Source organism: Mercenaria mercenaria, chromosome 12, assembly GCF_021730395.1.
Source record: "Mercenaria mercenaria strain notata chromosome 12, MADL_Memer_1, whole genome shotgun sequence".
NCBI lineage: Eukaryota > Metazoa > Mollusca > Bivalvia > Venerida > Veneridae > Mercenaria > Mercenaria mercenaria.
In genome coordinates, this window is record NC_069372.1 from 3,562,796 (window position 1) to 3,588,149 (window position 25,354).

Consider the following 25,354-nt stretch of genomic DNA (forward strand, 5'->3'; position numbering starts at 1 on the left):
TCCATCCATCGATGACAAAGATATGGACCGGACATGCCCATCAATGCACTATCCTTTAATGTCTAAGTGTGACCTTGACCTTTGAGCTACGGACCTGGGTCTTGCGCGCGACACGTCGTCTTACTGTGGTACACATTCATGCCAAGTTATTTGAAAATCCATCCATCGATGTCAAAGATATGGACCGGACACGAAAATTGCGGACAGACTGACAGACCGACAGACAGACTGACAGACCGACAGACGGTTCAAAAACTATATGCCTCCCTTCGGGGGCATAAAAAGTGTTCTGACAGACAGTGCAAATGGCATAAGCAAAACAATATAACCTGTCTGCTTCAAAGGGTTGCAGGAAAATAAGCAGAATAGATCATGTATATACCTGAATATCACGCACTTGTGTATATAGTAGGTAATCCTTCTCCAAGAACAAATCCAACACGGATACTGGATCAAGGTCTTCCAAAAACCTCTGATGGCTTCTGTTTAGTACTCTTTTATAAAAATTTTCATCTGAATAATAAAGTACATGTATATATCAATACCATACAAAAGAAAAACTAAGAGTGTATCACTATGACTGTACTACTTTTTTTATGAATCAGCCGTTCACTTCTTTTGGCAATTTTGCTATCCACAGAAAACACTAATAAGGGCCGTTACAACTGGGAAAAATGCATCTTAATACATCTAAATTGGGAACTGTTAAGTCATATTTTTTCATTAAAATGTTACATTTAAGAAAAAATGGTCATAAATACATACTGTCTTGTGTTTCAAATGTTTAAGGTTTCAGAGGTGACAGTCTTGGTTGAAAAGGCAAAAACATTTTAAATTGGGAATTGGGGAAAAACATACTATTTGCCATTGGGATTAGAGAATAATTTTGGCCCTAAACTGACCAGAAAAAAGTATGAATAGCATCTTCAAACATTGCAATATTGTTGACTTTTATCATTGCCAGCATGGAACAGGTTCATATCAAAGTTGTTGCATCAGCTCATACAGAATATACTATATCAAATGCAAAAACCACTTATTTCTAAAACCAAGTTATCTTGAGAGAAAGTTTTTTTCTTTACTGTTTGTAAACACTACAATAAGGTACTATTCATTTCTAGTCAGGTATGCAACTAATTTTCGTAAGGTACCACACAAACTCGTATTTCTGCAGTCAGGTACTAACTGCTTCTGCAGCTTAGTAACTAGTGCCATTATGTATTCTAATAATTAAAACTGTAATGTATAGGTCTTTGAAGTTTACCCATAATTTACCAAATATTCATACTTGTATATAAAACAAGAGCTGTCAAAGGAGAGAGAGTGGTTGACTATTTCGATGCTGGATAGTGAAACTGGACACATCTGAGGAAGGTGGAGCTGTCACTGGAGTGTTTAAAGTATGATGAAGATATTGCACAACAGCTTGAGTCTGTGTCAAAAATATTAAGTAATAAGAGAGATAAAGATAAAGATAAGAGTGTATCAAAACACTAAATAGTAAGTATAATTCTAAGCAAAAAGGGGGCATACTTCATAAATTATTGGTGCAAGAGTTGTGCACATTGTGTCATATGATGTGGGTGATGATATGTGGAACAACTACTTCAAGTTTGAATCAAATCCATTTAATAATAACTGAGATATAGTGAAAATGCACAAATTTAACACTGAATTCCTAAGTAAAAGGGGCATAATTCATGAAAAATGGGTGCCAGAGTTATGCACCTTGTGTCATATGATGTGGGTGGCACAGATAAGGTGGAAGAACTATTTTAAGTTTGAATCAAACCCATTCAGTAATAACTGAGATAGAGTGAAAGTGCATCAAAACTTTAACCCGAAATTCTAAGTCAAAAGGGGGGATAATTCATGAAATATTGGTACAAGAGTTATGGCCCTTGTGTCATATGATATGGGTGATGATGTTGAACAACTTATTTTAAGTTTGAATCAAATCCATGTAGTATTAACTGAAATAGAGTGAAAGTGCATCAAAACTTTAACCTGAAATTCTAAGTAAAAGAGGGGATAGTTCATTAAATATTGGTACCAGAGTTATGGACCTTGTGTTGTGGGAGATGATGTGGAACAACTACTCTCAGTTTGAATCAAATCCATTTATAGTGTGAAAGTGCATCAAAACTTTAACCTGAAATTTTAAGTAAAAATGGGAGATAATTCATAAAATATTGGTGTGAGTATTGGCCCTTGTGCCATATGATGTGAGTGATGATGAGGAATAACTATTTTAAGTTTGAAACAAATCAATCAAGTAATTACTGAGATAAAGAGAAAGTGAATGAAAACTTGAACCAAAGCGCTGATGCGGGACGGACACCGACGCCAGGTTGAGAAGGACAGCTCTCCATACTTTGCATAGTCAAGCTAAAAATCTTATATGATTTTTCACATTTCATTCACAGTCTGTTTTACAAATTTTGCCACACATCTGAAGACATGTAGCTTCAGAGAAAGAACTAGTATATTCTCTACTTCCAAGATTTATCCAAATGCATTCAAAACAATTCTCTGATATCACTGTAATATATACCTTCAGTTATTCTTGTATTTCTTTCCATGACACAAGAAAGTAAAACACACAACAACTAGTTTCCATGCTTCATTTACTTTTCAAAGCTTCTCCATTTTTCTCACATACATTTCCTATTCACAATACACACTATAAACCATAAAAAAAACTACCAGAATGTAAATTTTAGTACTGGTAAAATTTGTAAGTCAAAATTAATAGTTATCAATCCTATTGTAAAATGAACATTTTATCTCGCATACACAATACTAGTATGATAAAAGGTCCAAACAAACTTTATCTGGGGTGTTGATTACAATCTGATAAAAGGTGTATATTTATGGCTGACATAATATAAAGAGATTATGTAAAAGTGTGATCGCGATCTACTTCCGTTTTTCTTTAAACATGTATGTTATCCTTCAGGCTCAAAAAAAATGTAAAGGATATACCCACTCAAATGCTGAAGTACTGTTATCAAATAACTGAAATACTACAGTTTGATTACTAGGTCATACATGTTTACACGTTTTCAAACCAAAATTTCTCTACTTACAAAATGACCTTTCTAAATGTTGATTATGTTTTGTGTTAGCTTGAGCTCACGTTTTTCTTATGCAAGAGACACTAAAGTATGGAACCCTGAGTTTATGGTACAAAACGCAATCTTTAATGTTTACAAACATGATGTTTACGAAAACGAACTGTACACTGAAGTACACATACAACTGGTATAGCTTTTTGTAATGAGACTGAAATTTCTGTAAGGTACAAAATACCATCGAGCAGTTGCACAAAATTGAAAGAACTTTCATTTAGAAAAAGTTAATAATAATAATATTTTATAATCTGTAACTACTTACTTTTAAATTTTGGTAAGTTTTATGTCTACTTCTAAAATCAATTGATATGACACAATCATACGTATGTTTATTTGTGTAATCAGGTATTTTTATATGAAAACCATTCATTTCTTTCGTTTGAAATCGTCATCTGGAAGTCTCTTAATTATTCTGTCAGGCAACTTTATGTGAGGATTACCACTTATATCTACATTCAGGCAACACTAAATACTTCTATATAATCAGGTAACTTTGTGTGAGAAGCACTTATTTCTACAGTATGGTAACTGTTTGTGAGAGCTGCTTATTCTACAGTATAGTAACTTTTTCTGAGAGCCACTTATTCAATAGTATAGTAACTTTTTCTGAGAGCCCGACTTATTCTATGGTATAGTAACTTTTTCTGAGAGCCACTTGTTCTATAGTAAAGTAATTTTTTGTAAGAGCCACTTACTTCTGTAGTTAACTTTATTTGAACCACTCAATATTTCTACAGTTTGGTAACTTTAAGCGGGACCCACACACTGTTATCGTCAGGTAGCTTTATATGAGTATCACCTATTTTATTCCATTTAGCTGACTTGCGGAAGATCGGTAGTGCTACTCAGACATATGACCATGCTGCTTAAAGCAATGACCAGACGGGCACCAATACATTAACCCTTACCTTGCTAAATTTCTATAATGAACTAGTCCATCTTTCAATTTGAAAGAACCATTAACTGTTAAAAGGGGTGCTTACCAAAATGGTACTGACTGAATGGCGAACAGTGCAGGTCATGATCAGACTACACGGATGTGCAGGCTGATCATGATCTACACTGGTCGCAAAGGCAGAACCATTTGTTTCCAGCACGGTAAGGGTTAAACCCAAATCCATTGGAAACAGACCCTGGTAACATAATTCAGTGCAATGTAAAAATTTCAAATTTCTCATGCATGCCTCTAATAGATTTAAATTTCAAAGTGTTCAATTATTACAAGTTGAACATTTACTATCAAACATCTTATACTTAAAAGTTCAATCAACTTTTTTTCCCTAGACAACAGCTCAAAAGTTACACTTCTACCTACCTTGAAGGTATAGGTCCATGTTTCGGAGAAAAAAGTTCGAACGTCATCAAATCATAGAAAGAAAGCATTGTTTTACATGAAAATTAAACAGCGTATAAAACATCTATATTATTCTACAAAACCATTGTCAGTTTACTGATATATGTATTAAATTCCGGAAAGGGACTGCATGAAGGGGCCACACTTCTGGACAGTTCAGCGCCTTTAAAAACTCACCATTTTTTAACAGCTGTTACATGTCTTCGTTTTGATGCATTTGCAACATCGTGCGAGTGTTTAAACTTTACATAACTAGGTAAAACATCGTTTTTGACAATTGTTTACACTTATTTCTTTACAAATGGCATTCTTATTTAAAGGGGGACAACTCATTTAGACTATTTTAAGTATCCAACTCTGTGGGAAAGAACAGTAAAACATGTATTAGACAGATAAATTGTGTGTCAAGATGCTGTTCATTTACTAAAAAAATCTGTTGTTTTGTGATATACTGCTAAACCTGAAGTACATTCAAAATAAGTTTATCATTGTAATATACATAGTTACAGTTACAATCACAACACACAAAACATAACCAGAAAAACTAAATCCACATGTATTACAAAACTACAAAAATGCAGTTTAAATTTTCAGCATAAAACCCTACCTGAATGAACTACATATCCAGTGTTGACTACAATAGGACAAAGATAGTACATGTATATTTATGGCAGTGTCAAGTAATCTCCAAATAAATTGTGAATAACACTTCCGCTTTGTTTTCAGTAAAATATGTCTAATTATTCAGGTGCAATAAAAATCAAGTATTTCATACTACTCCCGCATGATAATTTAATCGACAGCATGTTTATATTATTGTTTGATTGTTATGGTTCTCATGCATCCTTGAACTCAAAAAGGTTGTCAATGATAGAAGTTAAGTGCATACTGTAATGTTATACAAAAATGTTTTTTGTGTTGAAACGTTTTAATGAAGAAAAATCATAATTATCAAACATGTTATCGTTGAGTTATTGTGCAGGATTTTTACATCAATGTTAAAGACGCACCGCAAATTAACTGGATTCTTTTGTATTTCCCTGATGGTAATTATACATGATTTGCATAAAAACAAGAGCTGTCCGTAAGACAGCCAAGCTCGACTATTCGAAATATTGTCCCAGAAGCAGGAAAATATTACCCAACAAGGTTAAATATCAAAAGAGTTTTAAGTTCAAAAGGGAACATAATCTGACCAAAAATGAAGGTCAGAGTTATGGGACTTGCTGCTATCAACTAGTTTTAAAACCCCGAAGGCACATGTGAAGTTTCAATTCAATATCTGCATTAGTTTTGGAGTTAGTAACTTGCATGTAAAACTTTAACCAGAATTTTCTAAGTCCAAAAGGGGGCATAATTTGCCCAAAATACATGTCAGAGTTATGGGACTTGACTCAGTGAGGTTGGTAATTGATCTAGAAAAAGAAAAAATAAGTTTCAAATCTATATGCCTTTTAGTAATAGCTGTATGTACTTGCACACAAAACTTTAACCAGAATTTTCTAAGTCCAAAAGGGGGCATAATTTGCTCAAAATACATGTCAGAGTTATGGGACTTGACCCAGTGAGGTTGGTAATTGATCTAGAAAACAAAAAAATAAGTTTCAAATCTATATGCCTTTTAGTATTAGCTGTATGTACTTGCACGCAAAACTTTAACCAGAATTTTCTAAGTCCAAAAGGGGGCACAATTTGGCCAAAATGAAGGTCAGAGTTATGGGACTTGCTGCTATCAGCTAGTTTTATAACCCCGAAGACACATGTGATGTTTCATTTCAATATCTGCATTAGTTTTGGAGATAGTAACTTGCATGTAAAACTTTAACCAGAATTTTCTAAGTCCAAATGGGGGCATCATTTGCTCAAAATATATGTCAGAGTTATGTGACTTGACCCAGTGAGGTTGGTAATTGACCTAAAAAAAGAAAAAATAAGTTTCAAAGCTATATACCTTTAAATGATAGCTGTATGTAGTTGCATACAAAAACTTAACCAAGGTGTGACGCCGGCGCCGACACCGACGCCTACGCCAGGGTGAGTAGAATAGCTAGACTATTCTTTGAATAGTTGAGCTAAAAATGAGATATACATGTCAAGTATTTAGTTAATAACTGACAGTGACATATATTAGGCAAAGACAATGTGTGTAATGTCTTAACATTTTATTGAATTACTGTAGCAGTATGTACAGAAATCAGTGTATTTAGTTAAATTTCAATTACATTTTGTTTCTACAGTGTAATTATAAGATAGTTATTCATCTATATTTCTGAAACTATGCTGAAAAGAGACTGACTGAATAAGTTTGCAGATGAAGTTGTCAAAACACATTTATTCAGGAAGGGCCTAAATTGTCCACTTGAAAACTTGTATATTACTTGTATTATAAGAATGATTTTCATGATTTTTTTGTGGGTGAAAAAAGTAGGTCACTAGGTCCTGGTGGTTCTATAAGGTTCTTGTAAAGTGTTTTGAAACCTACCTTTGTTTTAGGTTTTTAAGCCATATAGGCTTTTTTTCTTGTACAAAATACCAACTTACTTTTCAAAAATATTTTGACATTATATCTATAATTAGTGTGTGCCTAACATATTTCTCCTGCTACTCCTAGTGCAGAACATGTCACATAACATTGATTCTTTTGTATTTCCCTGATGGTAATTATACATGATTTGCATAAAAACAAGAGCTGTCCGTAAGACAGCCAAGCTCGACTATTCGAAATATTGTCCCAGAAGCAGGAAAATATTACCCAACAAGGTTAAATATCAAAAGAGTTTTAAGTTCAAAAGGGAACATAATCTGACCAAAAATGAAAGTCAGAGTTATGGGACTTGCTGCTATCAACTAGTTTTAAAACCCCGAAGGCACATGTGAAGTTTCAATTCAATATCTGCATTATTTTTTGGAGTTAGTAACTTGCATGTAAAAAATTAACCAGAATTTTCTAAGTCCAAAAGGGGGCATTTAAATTTTCCCAAAATACATGTCAGAGTTATGGGACTTGACTCAGTGAGGTTGGTAATTGATCTAGAAAAAGAAAAAATAAGTTTCAAATCTACCTATGTGAGAGCCACTTTTTCTACAGACAGTTTACTTTATGTGAGAGCCACTTATCTTTTAACAGACAGGTCAACTTTATGTGAGACCCCCTTAATTTCACAGACAGGTCACTTTATGTGAGAGCTACTTGTCACTTTTTGTGAGAGCCACTTATTTCTACAGACAGGTCACTTTATGTGAGAGCCCCTTATTTCCACAGACAGGTCACTTTATGTGAAGCCACTTATTTCTACAGACAGGTCACTTTATGTGAGGGCCACTTATTTCCACAGACAGGTCACTTTATTTGAGAGCCACTTACTTCTAAAGTACAATCAGGTCACTTTATGTGAGAACTATTCTTTTTTCACAGGCAGTTTACTTTATGTGAGAGTCACTTACAGAATGGCAATTTCATGTGAGTTACTCATCTCTCTGGTCAGGTAACTTTATCGAATGACTACCGACTTTCATAGTTCAGTAATTTTACGCAATGACCATAAGTTTTTACAGTCAGGTAAGTTTATATAAGAAGATGAACACTTGTTTGCAGTCAGGACCATTCATGAGGACCATTCATTTTCACAGTCAATGAATTTTATGTCATTTTGAGAACTACAAATATTGTATATATACCTTTATTAATGGACCTTCTGGTTGCCATTGCCATGTGATCCTAGCCTCTAACAGTGAAAGCCCATCTTTGACACATATCTTCCTGAAATATAGAATTTTAGCAAAATATTGGCTGTTAGAGCTACAAACTTGTTTCTATTCTAGAAAACCAGTAAACTAAGAAGCTATGAGAGAAATGTCATAAATCATTTATCAACTGCACAAAATGTCAGAAAACTAAACCAAATGTCATAGTATACTTTAACTAAATAACAAACTCTTAACACTTTCACATATTTTGGCAATATCATTCATATTTCTATCAGTGCCTTTACTTTACACTTAACTGGTTAAAATTATAACAAATTCTTAATAAATATGACTAGCAACGCTTAGTAATGATTTTTTAAAAGTGTAAGAAATTTCTTTTAAAAACGTACTACCGGAATATGAAAGGAAAGAAAAAATCCTCAATTTATTCCCAGCTAAAGAGGCAGTTTTCATGTTTTAATTAAGCCAGTTTCTGTTTTTCCGGCTGCACTCCTGTTTTTGATTTCACCTTTACTTCCTGTAAATATCTGGGGTGAAGGTCATTTAACAGCTGATTAAAAACTGTACATTTTGATTGGGGGATGAAAAATTCCACAGGTTTTTGAATGGAATAGATAATATTTTCTTAAGGGGTGTGCAGGTGCTCTGAGCTGTATTGTTACACACTATAATCCGTTGCAAGACTCCTGTGGAAATAGCTTATGTCATAAACCTGAAACCCCCCCAGTAGTGAAACTGTGGCAGAGTTCCACTACAAACCTGCCAACTCTGCTACTATGATATGGAGTGATCTCCCATAAATGATTTACAGTCATTTCGTCCCCTAGTCAACTTGTCCCCCAGTCATCTCGAACCCATTTTGGCCATTTAATATCCCTTGTCAATTTCAAATTGGTCATTTCGTCCCCCACTTTTCGCACCCCCCACCCTCCAACCTTTTAGTCTTATTTTTTGTCAACGTTTCCTTGATTATGATTAATATAATTATGACGTAAAATATGTGTTCTGTAAAATATGTTCAACATAAAAAACATGAAAATTTTACTTTAAGAACTACATTTTGTTTTGCTTTTACAAATACCTGATCATATGTAAAAGTGCAGAGTGCATGCATGAAAGTGTGCATTGACTAATCTGGATGTGTATCTTTTTAAAACTAATTAAAGATACTTCTTGCTTCATTGTACCTATACTTGACTTTTTTGGGCCCAGATTTTAAAGGGAGAACTTTTCATTTAAAGACATGTAAACAAATCGTATCACACAATGAGTTCATACCCATGTTATAGTTGAAGTTGTCCCATATCTGTCAGACAAAAATCTGTCTTAAGTTAGAAGTTAATGAGCTCAATATTTTTTGGCGCTTTTTGTGGTTTAAATGTCATATATAGGAACAAGAAGTTGGTAATTCTTTTTTAAAACTGGCCCAGCTACATGTGTGAAAGCTCTCAGAAGATTGTTTATTTTAAACAGAACATACAGCAAATTTGTTTACTACTGTGCCAGTGCTAGCACTGCCACCACAGGTACCATGCGGCTAGACATAATATAGCCGTCGCATTTACTACCCGCCGTGATTTGACCGTTATTTCTCATATTTGAAATTTTTTACATTTATAGTTACCAAATACCCCACAGCTTTCGATTTAAATGCTTCTTTGAAATGTTCAGAATTTGTCGAAGATATTAAAAAAAAGATCTTCCAACCTTCAATAATTCAAATAAATTTACTTTCCCTTTCTATCTTACTCTTAGTATCTATCTATCTTAGTAATGACTGCGAGTATCTCAGGTAAGTTTAACCATATCAACAACCACCACTTTTTTGTTAGTTTTGATTACAAGATGAAAATTAACACAAAAATGAATAAAGATATGGGGATAGGGATTTTTCTAGACCTCTAAAAAGGGCAGGGTGCTGCTAAAAAGGGGCAGGGTGCATTTTGCGCGTTGCGTACCTTTGTCTACGAAAATCATAAGGTAGATTTCCTTGGTTTTTGGGTCGGGGCTTTGCACCGACTCAATGGAATAATAGACGGTAAATGAAAACCACTACACTTTTTAGTGCAAAACGGCAAATAACAAAAATTAGTGCAGCTATAACAAAGCGCATGAATATCATCAGGACATTTACGGCTATTTTTATATTAACGGCTATTTTTAGAATGCAGTCGCCAGTGACGTCATCGATATATGTCATGTATACCGCTTGATTAAGTTGATACACACAACAAACTCGATTGCTTCTGAGAAACTATTCCAAATAAAAACTTTACGGAAACCGTATTCCAAGGGCGAAGTTTCGCTCAAATGATTTAAATGAGCATTCGGTATTTGAGCTGAAACTCTGGCTTGAATGTGGATTACCTAACCGTGGAGATAAGCCGAAAGTTAGAGTAGAAAAGGTTCGTAAAGTATAACGTCCACCGTTCAGCAACACTTGTCGTGACTTGATTACACCTGAATCCGTAACTTATAATTGCAGATTCGAATGCTCGCTTTCATTTTTTAAAACCATATTTTGTTGCATGTACATCTTAAAGAGTTTTAAGACGAAAGTGCACAGACTGGAAATTATACACTGTTTTTCAAAGAGCCTACTGACAACTGTATTGAATGGGACTAAAATTTCAAATTTTTATTTTTTTTTTTTTTTTTTTTTATTGAATGGCTGCATAATGTCTCTAAAGTAGCTACGGAAATCTTCCCTTTCCTTGTAGATTAACAAGTCATATTGAATTTAAAATTAATCAAATAGATCTATATGTAGCAGAAAAAAGGTTTTGCACATGTGTTTTGTGTCAAAGCTAAACATGAATTTAAAACCCTATAAAACTTTAATTATCACTACATTTTTATGGTCAAACGAACAATCGATTTGTCATTCATTCACATATGTGTAAGTTCTATTATCGGGTGTCCTAAATAGCTTTAGTTGGTAGAGCAATTTGGGGCATTAAGTCGTAAGTCCGAGGTTCCGTCTAGGCTGCACAACTTTCCCTTTGACTGTTACATTTGGATGTTCTACTGAGAAGGTTCACCCTTTGGGGCCCATGCGGAACAAAAAATCTGACTGGGCGAGCATCTGAATTCGGGTTTAAAAGTCTGCGTCAGACATTAGCAAAGAGAGCCAATTTTCTTGCAATACCCGGTAAGTGGGAAAAGGGGTGTAGCGGTTTTCATACTGGTCGGGCCCTTGTAGCTCAATTGGAAGAGCGTAGGCATGGTAAGGGCCCAAGGTTCGAGTCCCGGTCTAGGCTGCACATTTTTTCTGAGACCGTTTCATGATGATAAACATGACTTTCATCTGTTATCAAAACTGACTAAAAAAAGTGGTGGTTGTATGTGTCCGTATATCATGTATAATTTGTTTTTATACTGCAAACCAGTACTTAGTTTGCAAAAAATGTTTAAATCAACCACGTACTTTGTTTGTAAAATGTTTTCATCTGATGAAAATAGAATTTATGTGCAGCCAGCATGTAAACTTACTTGTGAATTAGTTTCATTACATGCAGGCTAGGGGTCTGGTAATGACAAACGGACCCCTGGGGCCTCCACGGCTGAGTGGTTAAGGTCGCTGACTTCAAACCACTTGCCCATCATGGATGTGGGTTCGAGCCTCACTCGGGGCGTTGAATTCTTCATGTGAGGAAGCCATCCAGCTGGCTTAGAGAAGGTCGGTGGCTCTACCCAGGTGCCCGCTCTTGATGAAATAATGCATGGAGGGGCACCCCTGGGGTCTTCCTCCACCATCAAAGCTGGAAAGTCGCCATATGACCTATAATTGTGTCGGTACGACGTTAACCCCCCCCCCCCCCCCCCCCCCCCCCCGCAAAAAATAAGTAAACAAATTATGTACTTGTAGTTGTACTACTATGACCATGTTAACAATGTATATGATATTTGCTGAGGAAAAGCTATGATTTATTGTCATAAACATAGTTTTTGTTAAATATTTTATGTAAACAGCTCTCACTTGGTGACATTAGTAACTGTTATAGTCTACTCTGTTAGTAGAATGAATTAAGCAATGCAACAATTCCAAGTCTAAAATATTAAAAGTAAAAGTTTAACTTTATTATTCTAATCGCAATAACAAATGCGAAATAAATGTTGTTACCGATTTTGCTACCTGTACATATACTTTTATTTGAAACCAAAATTGAACCATTTGACCGAACATGTTATTGATGAAAAAAAAATGGAGCTCAGTATCTCAGTTAAAAAGTACATACTTATACAAGATTCCAGAAATATAAGTTTCAAATATTGTGACTGATTTCCTATAAGATGAAAAGTGTAACTTAATCAATTACTTGTCAAGTTTATCATTTCAGGTGTTTGGAGTGTATACCAGTAATAATGTTGGAAGTTTTAAGACAGACATTGTTATTTCTGTTGACAAGGGAAGTGGGTACGAGTAGAAAGTAAGAGACATTTAACAGACTGCAAGAAAGGAGTTGAACGACCATTCCAGTTCTTCCAATAACAAACTGGATGATACAAGCGCTTTTGTTATTGATTGATATATGGAAATATTATTGAATCTGCAAAAGTGACTGTTTCTGTTAAGCTCTGACAGACTCAGTGAAAATGATGAGAACCTAAACAAGGATTTCCATAAACGTCTTTTTTAAATACGAAAGCATGTACTACATGTATGAATTTAATGTACTATGTAAAATAATTGCATTTAACAGCATTTTGTTTGTTTTTATTGGCCAAGATAAAATGTTAATTATTTTAGAAATATAAAATAAGTACTAATACAGATGCTAAGACTTAGAAAAAAAGATGTAATTAATTTGCTGGAAGCCACCATATTGGAATGAAGCTTTATCTAAGCGTTGTATTGTCATACTACCGGGCATAATTTGCAGTGCGGCGCTGTCGCATGTTTGGCAAAAATCTTTTAAAAGATGAATTTCATTTACAAGCAGGTTCTTTGTTTTCTTCACAGAAGTGCTTTTATTTAAGAAAGTTGGTCTAGCACTTTCTATTTTCTTATGATTGCACGAGAGATCCGTAACAGCATTTTGATAAAGGATATTACATAAGTGTCTTTTCATATTGAATTTTTAAATAAGTTGAATAATACAAGAGGACCATGATGGTCCTGAATCGCTCACCTGTCCACACATGACCCAGTTTTGAACTGAGTATGACGTCGTTTTCTTTTCTATTATTTGACATAGTGACCTAGTTTTTGAGCTCATGTGACCCAGTTTTGAACCTGACCTAGATATCATCAAGATGAACATTCAGACCAACTTTCATACAGATCCCATGAAAAATATGGCCTCTAGAGAGGTCACAAGGTTTTTTTGATTATTTGACCTACTGACCTAGTTATTGATGGCACGTGACCCAGTTTCAAACTTGTCCTAGATATCATCAAGGTGAACATTCTGACCAAATTTCATGAAGATCCATTCAAAAGTATGGCCTCTAGAGAGGTCACAAGGTTTTTCTATTTTTAGACCTAATGACCTAGTTTTTGACCGCAGCTGACTCAGTTTCGAAACGACCTAGATTTCATCAAGATGAACATTCTGACCAACTTTCATACAGATCCCATGAAAAATATGGCCTCTAGAGAGGTCACAAGGTTTTTCTATTATTTGACCTACTGACCTAGTTTTTGAAGGCACATGACCCAGTTTCGAAACTGACCTAGATATCATCAAGGTGAACATTCTGACCAATTTTCATGAAGATCTTTTGAAAAATATGACCTCTAGAGAGGTCACAAGGTTTTTCTATTTTTAGACCTACTGACCTAGTTTTTAAACACAGTTGATCCAGTTTCGAACTTGGCCTAGATATCATCAAGATGAACATTCAGACCAACCTTCATACAGATCCCATGAAAAATATGGCCTCTAGAGAGGTCACAATGTTTTTTTTATTATTTGACCTACTGACCTAGTTATTGAAGGCACGTGACCCAGTTTCAAACTTGACCTAGATATCATCAAGGTGAACATTCTGACCAATTTTCATGAAGATCCATTCAAAAGTATGACCTCTAGAGAGGTCACAAGGTTTTTCTATTTTTAGACCTAATGACCTAGTTTTTGACCACAGCTGACCCAGTTTCAAACTTGACCTAGATATCATCAAGATGAACATTCAGACCAACTTTCATACAGATCCCATGAAAAATATGGCCTCTAGAGAGGTCACAAGGTTTTTCTATTATTTGACCTACTGACCTAGTTTTTGACGGCACGTGACCCACTTTCGAACTTGACCTAGATATCATCAAGGTGAACATTCTGACCAATTTTCATGAAGATCTTGTGAAAAATATGGCCTCTAGAGAGGTCACAAGGTTTTTCTATTTTTAGACCTACTGACCTAGTTTTTGACCGCACGTGACCCAGTTTCGAACTTGACCTAGATATCATCAAGATGAACATTCTGATCAACTTTCATAAAGATCCCATGAAAAATGTGACCTCTAGAGAGGTCACAAGCAAAAGTTTACGCACGGACGCACGGACGGACGCACGGACGGACGACGGACGCTGCGCGATCACAAAAGCTCACACTGTCACTTTGTGACATGTGAGCTAATAAAAAAAATGCGAGGCTCCGCCAAGCATTAATTACGGTACATGTTAGCGTTTCCTATTGAAACAACAAAAAATCTACTTTCTTTCACTACAGAAACAAGTCAATTTGACCAATTCTCATATATATTTTAAACAATATCGACATCAAAACTTTAATACTCTAGTGTATTATCATTTTTATTCATTGGCTTTATTACACTCCCACGAAGTCAAACATGTGATCAATTAACATCTCTGAATCTGAAATGTTTTAGCTGTTATCAAAGGAATCCGAGAAAAAAAAAGAAATAAAAATAAAAAGGAAACAAAATTATCACTAGTTAAATTATCATATTTTTTGTATGAGAACGAATTTGTTTGGGTGCAAATGAAAAGTATTCAAAAGCATGTACTCTGATGACTTATATTGCTCTTGCATTAAATATAATACTGGCATTACAGGAAAAGAGTGATTGAATTCAAGTTTTTGAACTCTGAAATGTTTTTGGGAAGTTCATGAAGTTGAATATTGGGGGAAATATTTGCATGAACCCTTTGAAATTAACTATTTATGCTGCTGTAACATGTTAGGGGAGTTAGATGCACGCTGTCACTATGGTCATATTCCACATTGTCGTCCTGTTTACCCTTACCCTGCTCAATTTAAATAATCAATATTTCCATCTTTGAATCTGGAAATACTACCATTAATTGTAAAAATAGATGCTAACAAAAAGATACTAACTGAATGGCAAACAGTACAGATCATGATCAGACTGTTCAGGTGTACATACTGATTATGATCAGACTGCACAGTTGTGCATGCTGATTGTTATCTACACTATCTGACATATGTTTGAAATACCAAATTATTAATTTAAGAATCAGCCCTGAAATTACGAAAACTCTGCTGGCTTGATCTGTCAAAAAAGTATGGAATCATGAAAAATGCAAGTTTTCTAACTCTTGTGCCTTTTTTCTGGAAATGTGATGCTTTTTATGATCAAACACGTGTAAAACAGTCATGAATATTACATGCACAAGAAAGAAATGTTGCTTTTGGGGGAAAGATTGGCAAAAAAACAATCGGGAATGGGGTTGCGCCCCGGGAATGGAGTTGTGTGTATACATTATTTACATTAATGATGTATACGAGCAACTCCATTCCTGGTGCGCAACCCCATTCCCGATGTTTTTTGTCAATTATGTCCCCGTAAGCAGGATTTGAAGCAAATGATTTTGATATCCGTTACTTCATAACAGTTGCGTTATCATAAAAAGCATCAGATGTCCTCATATTAGGCATATGAGGTCAGAAACTGCCATTTTTGTTGATTTCATACTTTTTTCATGCTTCATGTCGCCAGAGCTTTTGTGATAAAAGAGCTGAATCAACAAGAGCTGTCGGAGGACAGCAACGCTCGACTATTCAACAGCCTTGTTGACTGATTGAATACGAAAGTCGAAAAAGGGGCATAATTTAAAAAAAGGAAAATAGGGTTATGGAACCTGCTTTGTGCATGTCAGATCATGACAGTGAACACGTGTGTGAAGTTTCAATCCATTCCAATTAGTGAGTACTGAGATACCAGCTTACATACAAAACCTTAACCAAAAAATTCTAAGTCGAAAAAGGGGCATAATTTTGTAAAAAAGCAAAATAGAGTTATGGAACCTGTGCAGTGTAAGTCAGTTTATCACAGTAAATAAGTGTGTGAAGTTTCAATCCATTCCCACAAGTGGTTACTGTGATACCAGCTTACATACAAAACCTTAACCAAAAATTTCTAAGTCAAAAAAGGGGCATAATTTTGTAAAAAAGTAAAATAGAGTTATGGAACCTGTGCAATGTAAGTCAGTTTATCACAGTGAATATGTGTGTGAAGTCTCAATCCATTCCCACAAGTGGTTGCCGAGATACCAGCTTACATACAAAAACTTGACCAAATCGGGACGCGGACGCCGACGCATGGGCGAGTCCAATAGCTCTACTATTCTATAGTCGAGCTAAAAACTATACTATATCATGTATATACATGTAGAAGACGGATTGAACAGTAACAAAATATAACTGATTTACACACAAGTCGCCACGCCAGAGAGATACGTGGATAAGCTGTACATCAGCCTTGCAGTACTGAACCATGTATCCATCTTGCCCTGAAAATAACTGCAAAATAAAAATTAAGCTAAACCCAAGATAAGTGTCCTGTTTGCATAAAATACTCTACGTTTTTTCCCCATACTCTTAATCAAACGATCTAATATAAACGGCGCCATACCGGCTCCACCAATAACAGATCATTAATGGCACCACCGGCACAGATCTAAAAATCTAAAAATAGATTATAGCCGGCACTATATGCCGGCACCACTAAAAATAGATCAATGCACCAGCGGCACTGATCTGAAAACCTAACAAGAGCTGTCCGTAAGACAGCCAAGCTCGACTATTCGAAATATTGTCCCAGAAGCAGGAAAATATTACCCAAAAAGGTTAAATATTAAAAGAGTTTTAAGTTCAAAAGGGGGCATAATTTGGCCAAAATGCATATCAGTTATGGGACTTGGTGCTATCAACTAGTTTTATAACCCCTAAGGCACATGTGAAGTTTTAATTCAATATCTGCATTAGTTTTGGAGATAGAAACTCGCATGTAAAACTTTAACCAGAATTTTCAAAGTCCAAATGGGGGCATCATTTGCCCAAAATACATGCCAGAGTTATGGGACTTGACCCAGTGAGGTTGGTAATTGACCTAGAAAAAGAAAAAAAAAGTTTCAAATCTATATGCCTTTTAGTAATTGCTGTATGTACTTGCACGCAAAACTTTAACCAGGATTTTCTAAGTCCAAAAAGGGGAATAATTTGCTCAAAATACATGTAAGAGTTATGGGACTTGATCCAGTGAGGTTAGTAATTGATCTAGAAAAAGAAAAAAATAGTTTCAAATCTATATGCCTTTTAGTAATAGCTGTATGTACTTGCACGCAAAACTTTAACCAGAATTTGCTAAGTCCAAAAGGGGGCATAATTTGGCCAAAATGAAGGTCAGAGTTATGGGACTTGCTGCTATCAACTAGTTTTATAACCACAAAGACACATGTGAAGTTTCAAATCAATATCTGCATTAGTTTTGGAGATAGTAACTTGCATGTAAAACTTTAACCAAAATTTTCTAAGTCTAAAAGGGGGCATAATTTTCCCAAAATACATGTAAGAGTTATGGGACTTGACCCAGTGGGGTTGGTAATTGATCTAGAAAAAGAAAAAATAAGTTTAAAATCTATATGCCTTCTAGAAAGAGCTGTATGTACTTGCACGCAAAACTTTAACCAGAATTTTCTAAGTCCAAAAGGGGGCATAATTTGGCCAAAATGAAGGTCAGAGTTATGGGACTTGCTGCTATCAACTAGTTTTATAACCCCGAAGACACATGTGAAGTTTCAAATCAATATCTGCATTAGTTTTGGAGATAGTAACTTGCATGTAAAACTTTAACCAAAATTTTCTTAGTCCAAAAGGGGGCATAATTTGCTCAAAATACATGTCAGAGTTATGGGACTTGACCCAGAGAGGTTGGTAATTGACCTAGAAAAAGATAAAATAAGTTTCAAAGCTATATGCCTTTAATTGATGGCTGTATGTACTTGCATGCAAAAACTTAACCAAGGTGTGACGCCGACGCCGACGCCAGGGTGAGTAGAATAGCTAGACTATTCTTCGAATAGTCAAGCTAAAAATTACAAACCAGGTATTTTACATATATTATGATGTATCATCATATTTGTGTTGAATAGCATTTTCCTTTTTTCGAGAAAAATTATTCTTGTCTCATACTAAGCAAGCCCGCCCGCTTAGCTCAGTAGGTAAGAGCGTTGGTCTACGGATCTCGGGATCGCGAGTTCGATCCTCGGGCGGGGCGTATGTTCTCCGTGACTATTTGATAAACGACATTGTGTCTGAAATCATTAGTCCTCCACCTCTGATTCATCATGTGGGGAAGTTGGCAGTTACTTGCGGAGAACAGGTTTGTACTGGTTCAGAATCCAGGAATACTGGTTAGGTTAACTGCCCGCCGTTACATGACTGAAATACTGTTGAAAAACGGCGTTAAACCCTTTCACATATATTTCATCCACTATTTTAAAAATAAGTGACCAGAGTTTAACACTTGGAACAAGAGCTGTCTCCATAGGATGACACATGCCCCCGATGGCACTTTGAATGAATAGTTATGGCCGATGTTAGAGTTTAGGACCTTTGACCTATGGACCTGGGTCTTGCGCGTGACACGTCGTCTTACTGTGGTACACATTCATGCCCAATAATTTTAAAATCCATGCATGAATGACAAAGATATGGACCGGACACGCCCATCAATGCACTATCATGAAATATGACCTTTAACGTCTAAGTGTGACCTTGACCTTTGAGCTACGGACCTGGGTCTTGCGCCTGACACGTCGTCTTACTGTGGTACACATTCATGCCAAGTTATTTGAAAATCCATCCATGGATGACAAAGATATTGACCGGACACGAATGCACTATCAAGAAAAATGACCTTTAACGTCTAAGTGTGACCTTGACCTTTGAGCTACGGACCTGGGTCTTGCGCGCGACACGTCGTCTAACTGTGGTACACATTCATGCCAAGTTACAAATGTATTTGAAAATCCATCCATGGATGACAAAGATATGGACCGAACACGAATGCACTATCATGAAAAATGATCTTTAACGTCTAAGTGTGACCTTGACCTTTGAGCTACTGACCTGGGTCTTGCGCGCGACACGTCGTCTTACTGTGGTACATATTCATGCCAAGTAATTTGAAAATCCATCCATCGATGACAAAGATATGGACCGGACACGAAAATTGCGGACAGACTGACAGACCGACAGACGGACAGAGGGTTCAAAAACTATATGCCTCCCTTCGGGGGCATAAAAAAACTATAGGCTACCGGTATACAAAATGATGAGAATTATCAATAAATATCAAAAAGGTTCCTACTACCATCCCTACTCTATACAGCTAAAAGATTAACCTTAAAAAAGCCATAGACTGTTAACTTAGCAGTTCAGTAAATTAAACAGGGGTTTTCGAGAATTTCGGCAAACAGTGTTTTTCTCTGAGTAAAATTCTGATCATTAACTTTTAAAAATGGTTTGTCTTTTGAATTTAAAACAAGCTTTGTATATGTAAAAGATTGTTTGTCATTCTCTCATACCAGACGTCTATCATAGCAGTATTTTTGCCTGAAAGTTGGGACCCATTCTTCCTTCCAAAAAGAACCAAAATTTGACAATAATGTCATTAAAATGAATTACAACAGTCATTGTCTACGATCCCAGGATTATGTAAATTCTGATCTCTATAAACTTTGGAACTGGAAAATAAACTATTTGCATTAAGTCCTCATTTCCAAACATTCACATGAAAAGAGACACAATTTCTTAGGCTATTGGCCTAATGAGTTTCTGTTTGGTTTAAAAATTTCACAGTCAAGCTTTTCAGGATGTTTTTGCTGGGGGGGCCCAACCTGGTGTGGGTCCCTCCCGATGTCGAAATTTTTTTAATATGGTACATGAAAAGATGCATTTTCCTGCTACCTGAAACACCTTTAAGGATGCATGAATGTATTATATATTTAAGGAAAAGTCTATTTTTTAATCATTTCATCAAGCCTTTTCAATGTATGTATGATTGTAGTCACAGTGTATGTAGTAATAAAGAAGCTAGTGGTTTGAAAATCAACTTTATTTATCATAATAAAACAAACTATATGATTGTTAGCAATAATTATACTATATTTTAATCAAATGAATAAAATTTCATTCATTCTACCCTTTTCTTTCAATCATAATATAAAAAAACTTTTTTCTAATTATTTAATTAAAAAAAAATAATATGTGTAATTTCACTAAAAAGAAAGTTATCAAAAACTGCTCAAAATTGATATACAAAATGACATGATTTGTAAAAAAATGATTTACTAAGTTCACAAATAAGTATTAATAATAAAATAAATAAAAACACAAAAATATTTTTTGATCTTTTTCTGCATTTCTTGTGTTCTAACAGGGCTCCAGATAATTTTTTTGGCCTAGGAGTAATTACTCATCATAATTCTTGTGAATGAGTAAAATGGTAAAATCTGAAATTGACTAGGAGTAATTTTAACACTGAAAAAACATAAATGAGAAAAAAAACACCACAAAACATTTTTGTCACTATTAACATATTTATTGGGTGTAACACCCATGACTTATGTCAAGTTTTTGCTTTTTATTCACAATTAGTGTCAATCAAAATTTTACTTTCTGTCATATAGTCTTTCAAAGACATTTTGGTTGCATTTTGATGGTCAGTGGAATCACAATGCCTATCTATAGTAGACTTTTGGAGGTTACTAGAACCAGTGGACACAAACACATTTTTCATTTTACACTTTATGCATAATGCACATTTTAATTTAGTTTGTATAGGATTGCCAGAATCAATAACATTCCAAGGATATAATTCTTTCCAAACCGCATGTGTTCAAGTTCTCCGAAATTGAAACATGCTTCGGCTTCATACTCACTACGGTATCCAAAAGATTAGCCAATATACCTTTTATGATGTTTTTTTTTGATCATTTTTTGTAGGTTGAAAGGAAGACTAAAGCGTTTTTTCACCTTTAGAAATTAGCAGTCTTCGAAAGAGACATTTTGTTTTTGTTTACTTCACACCGAAAGTTGATAATTTAAATCAAAACCGCTTTTAAATACACTACCGTACCATCAATATTAGTTAATGCACGTATTAAGTGTATAGTTTAACCTAGGTTTATAGAGATCATATGATGCGTGTATACGTTCAATGTGGGAGAATTAATGCTGATCGGCTATGTTACGTAACACATCCAGACGATTCAGATTTTGTTTTTATGCTAGTAAAAAAGCATTGTGAGCGTTTCTGTAATTCCATATACGTTTTTATACACTTAGAAATTATTAGACATGCATATTTGCATTATTTCTATACGTAATTTACGCTAATACGCATCTTATCTGGAGTCCTGTGTTCTAAGCAAATATAATGAAAAACTACCCACTACCCAATCAAGTACCGCATTTAAAAAGCAAGCGATCAATGAAGCATGTACAGATAAACTTTTACCTGTAACATGCCTGGGGCTAATTTCCACTACCGGACTCTTAAGCCTGTGTATTGCTGTCAAATCAAGCCAATTGCGCTGGTGTATAAATTTGTTAATTGAGGGGCCCATAGTAATAAAACTCGTAACTAGCCAGCCAGCTGGGGGGGGGCCCCGGGCCCCCTGCCCCCCCACCTTGACACGTGCCTGGAACTGATTGTTTAATAATCTATTAACTGACATTAAGTAAAAGAAACTGTTTGTATCTCGTAACGGAAGGCTACCAAATGTGTGGAAAACATAAATACCATAAGGGTTATGCTGTGTTCTTGTAATTCCGTGGCTCTTAATTGCCAAAATTGCACATGCGCATTTGATGTTAGGTATTCACATGTTGTTTTAACCAAAAGTAGCTGCAACCTTTCAATATAACCATGCTAAGTCAAAAAATCAACAAGATATGACAGAAGATGAAAAATCTCACCTCATGTATGTTGACCTACATTGGTCTGGATCAGCTGGCAGCTTCTCGTTGAATCCGTGGCTCTGATTGGCTAATTGATGGTCGCTATGGTTAAGGGTACCTTGACAAATTACACTGCTTAGAATTTAGTTTGGGGACTGCTTAATGTGTTGCTACAATTTTGTCATAATCGGTTTGCATGTTTGTATTTTAATAAAAGTTTTTGTATGCCACCATCTTTTTCCTTAGCACTGAAAAGTTTTTTTTCAACATTTCCATATTTTTAAGTAAATAAGCTATACTAACCTGTTTATTGCGCATTTTAGATGCTCACAAATCTTTGTTTACTTTTCTGAGAAACTTGCATGAACTTTGGACATGCGAGGCTGTGGCACAAGTGTAATTTTGAGAGCCACGGAATGAACGAGAAACCACGGAATATCGAGAATTAGGTATAATTATCAATAAAAATAGTTGTTTTTTTTTCAGAACAATTCTAGTAACATTATTTTGTTTAATCTTTATATCTTTTTTCTGCCAGTTCGAATCCTCGTGATTTATTTGGTGTTCCTCGGTTATTTACGTTTTGGAAGAAATTTAAATCAAATCGGGTGAACGTTGTTATCGGTCTGTAAACCATTTAGATCCAAGTTTATGATGAAGTCTAATTTGTTATTTCATTTTCAACAATATCTGAAATGTAAATGACCCTTAATCTCTAGAAAAATGAAGGTCCGTACCCCTAGAAAACCCCTAATAGGCTTGTCTAGAGGATCCGTACTCGTAGACACTTCCTAATTTTTTATGGGGTACTGGTGATTTTTCAAGGGAGCTCTGCCTTTTAGGTAGCATGTGACGGATCCCTGTGGATGCTTTAGACTGGCATTCTTTTTAAGCTTTTGATATAACCTATTAATGTCAATCAATGCCTCTTTCAGGTGTTACATGTAATCTTTAAAAAATATTACCTCCAATCTATGTTTTTCTACATTTTCAAGTGGCATTTGATAATACAAAGTCTTCGTAGAATATCTAGAACAAATGACAACAATTCACTGGGAATTCCCCGTAATACGGGAACACCGTAATATTTGTCAACAGGACTGAAACAACTATAAGTTAAAATCGCGCATGCTCGTTTTTGGGTATACAGTAGTAAATAAATTTGCTATATGTTCTACATAAAATTATAGCAATCTTCTGAAAGGTAAAGGTAGGCCTAAGCTTTATTTAACGTCGCTAATATATATATATATATAGCCAGGCCCATTTTAAAAAAGGATTGCTAGCCTTATGTGCTTAAATGACATACAGAATAGAAAAAGTGGAAGTAAAAAGCTATATAACATAGCTTATGTTAACTTGTTAAAATATCTCCGACAATAATTAAATTTTGATTTGATTTTTTAACCACAAAAGAAACCAAGAAAAGTAGGGGTCATGTATCTTCTAAGAGAGATTTTTGTCTGACAGGTCAACACTATGTGATATCTTCCAAACTGAGAGCTAAAATGTGGATATGAACATCTACATCTACATCAACTATGTACTGCCCAACAATCAATTCATAACTTTATCATGACATCACTGTTCATCAGGGGTTCTAACTGACCAATCAGAGAGCTGCATTTTCGAGTACCTGCCAGTTTCCACTTGGGTATAACGAAGTATATTTACAATGAACATATAGTGACTTTAGAAATAAATATCACACTATTTTAGACATCAAATTAAGATTTTTCACTGCACATGCTCCAGATGATGCTACAAACAACAAAACTTAAAAGTTTCATTGAAATATTATATGGATTTAATACCTTTATTTTAGTTTAAATTTTGAGATTTTACACAGGGAGTCTATGATCGATAAAGTCCGAGTTAAATGTAATCATTACCCAAGTGAAATTAATATCATTCTGCAAAGTTTTGGACGTGTTAAAATTATGAATTCTGATTACAACTGGGAGGCGCTTAATTGTCTGTGACAGACTGTTAAAAGATGAGCAAGCTCATTAGGTGCAAAGTTAAAAAGAACTACAATTGCTAAGATTAAAAACATAGATATAAATTAGAAGGTTACAGTTGCCAGCCCCTCAGTGAATAGAATCAAACTGGGGCTGGACTGTGTAGGGAAAGACCATTCTAGGAACGAATTGTTCTTGGAAAAAAAGGAGTTAGAATGGCAATAAGAGTATACTTAATTTTTAAAAGATACAATAAGTGAATTTTTGATGCGGCATTGTTCAAAGGGATTGCCGCTTGAGATCTTGAAGCATTTGGGTGACACTGCTTCTTTGACCATAGTTGTTACATACGTATCGAGCTGCAGATCCTTGTACTCGTTCAATTTTGTATGTGAGGGATTTTTGCCAAGGGTGCCATATAGAGGAACATGTACGTGTAATTAGGTTTGTTCACTTTTCTTTAAACGCAAAATATCTCCTTGAAAATGCTACCAAAATGTCAAGTTTAGGTCCACAATGAAATAAAAACAGGACCTGGCTTACATAAAACATGAAATGCCACTTTAACTTGGAAAAAATGGATGCTTCTTTCTTTTCCCAGTTATCCGACTATAGCCCGCAAGTGCTGCTTGATTACCTATTTAGTACTATTGTACCTTTTCAACAATTTTTAGACCGTGGAAGAGTCTATGCGAGTGTTATACCATTTCTGAAATCCGTCATTCATAAAAGTACCCATTTGAAAAAAGAAATGCTCTTTAAAAACAAAGACACGAAGAAAATACTTGAATGGTTCCCTATAACCACTTCTGTGGAAAATGAACACGATTTTTCTCTGGATCTATCAACAAAACGATGAAATTGTGTCTAATTCTGATATAAATGATACCAGTCATGAAAACTTCGACTCGGATAGTATTAATTGGTGACAATTTGTCAGATGTTTTTAACGAACATGTTTCAGATGTTAGTAGTGACACAGAAGTTGAATTAGATTTTACCCGAGGCCCACTTCGCAAAAT

General features: G+C 35.1%; 1 long non-coding RNA gene across 1 annotated transcript; it reads right to left on the reverse strand.

The window, feature by feature from the left end:
• Positions 1-362: 362 nt before the first annotated feature.
• On the reverse strand, positions 363-23,474 carry LOC128547185 (uncharacterized). Its single transcript, XR_008366358.1, has 3 exons — positions 23,337-23,474; positions 8,167-8,248; positions 363-513 (listed from the first exon to the last, which is right to left on the reverse strand). It is a non-coding gene; the product is annotated as an uncharacterized LOC128547185 (long non-coding RNA).
• Positions 23,475-25,354: the final 1,880 nt, after the last annotated feature.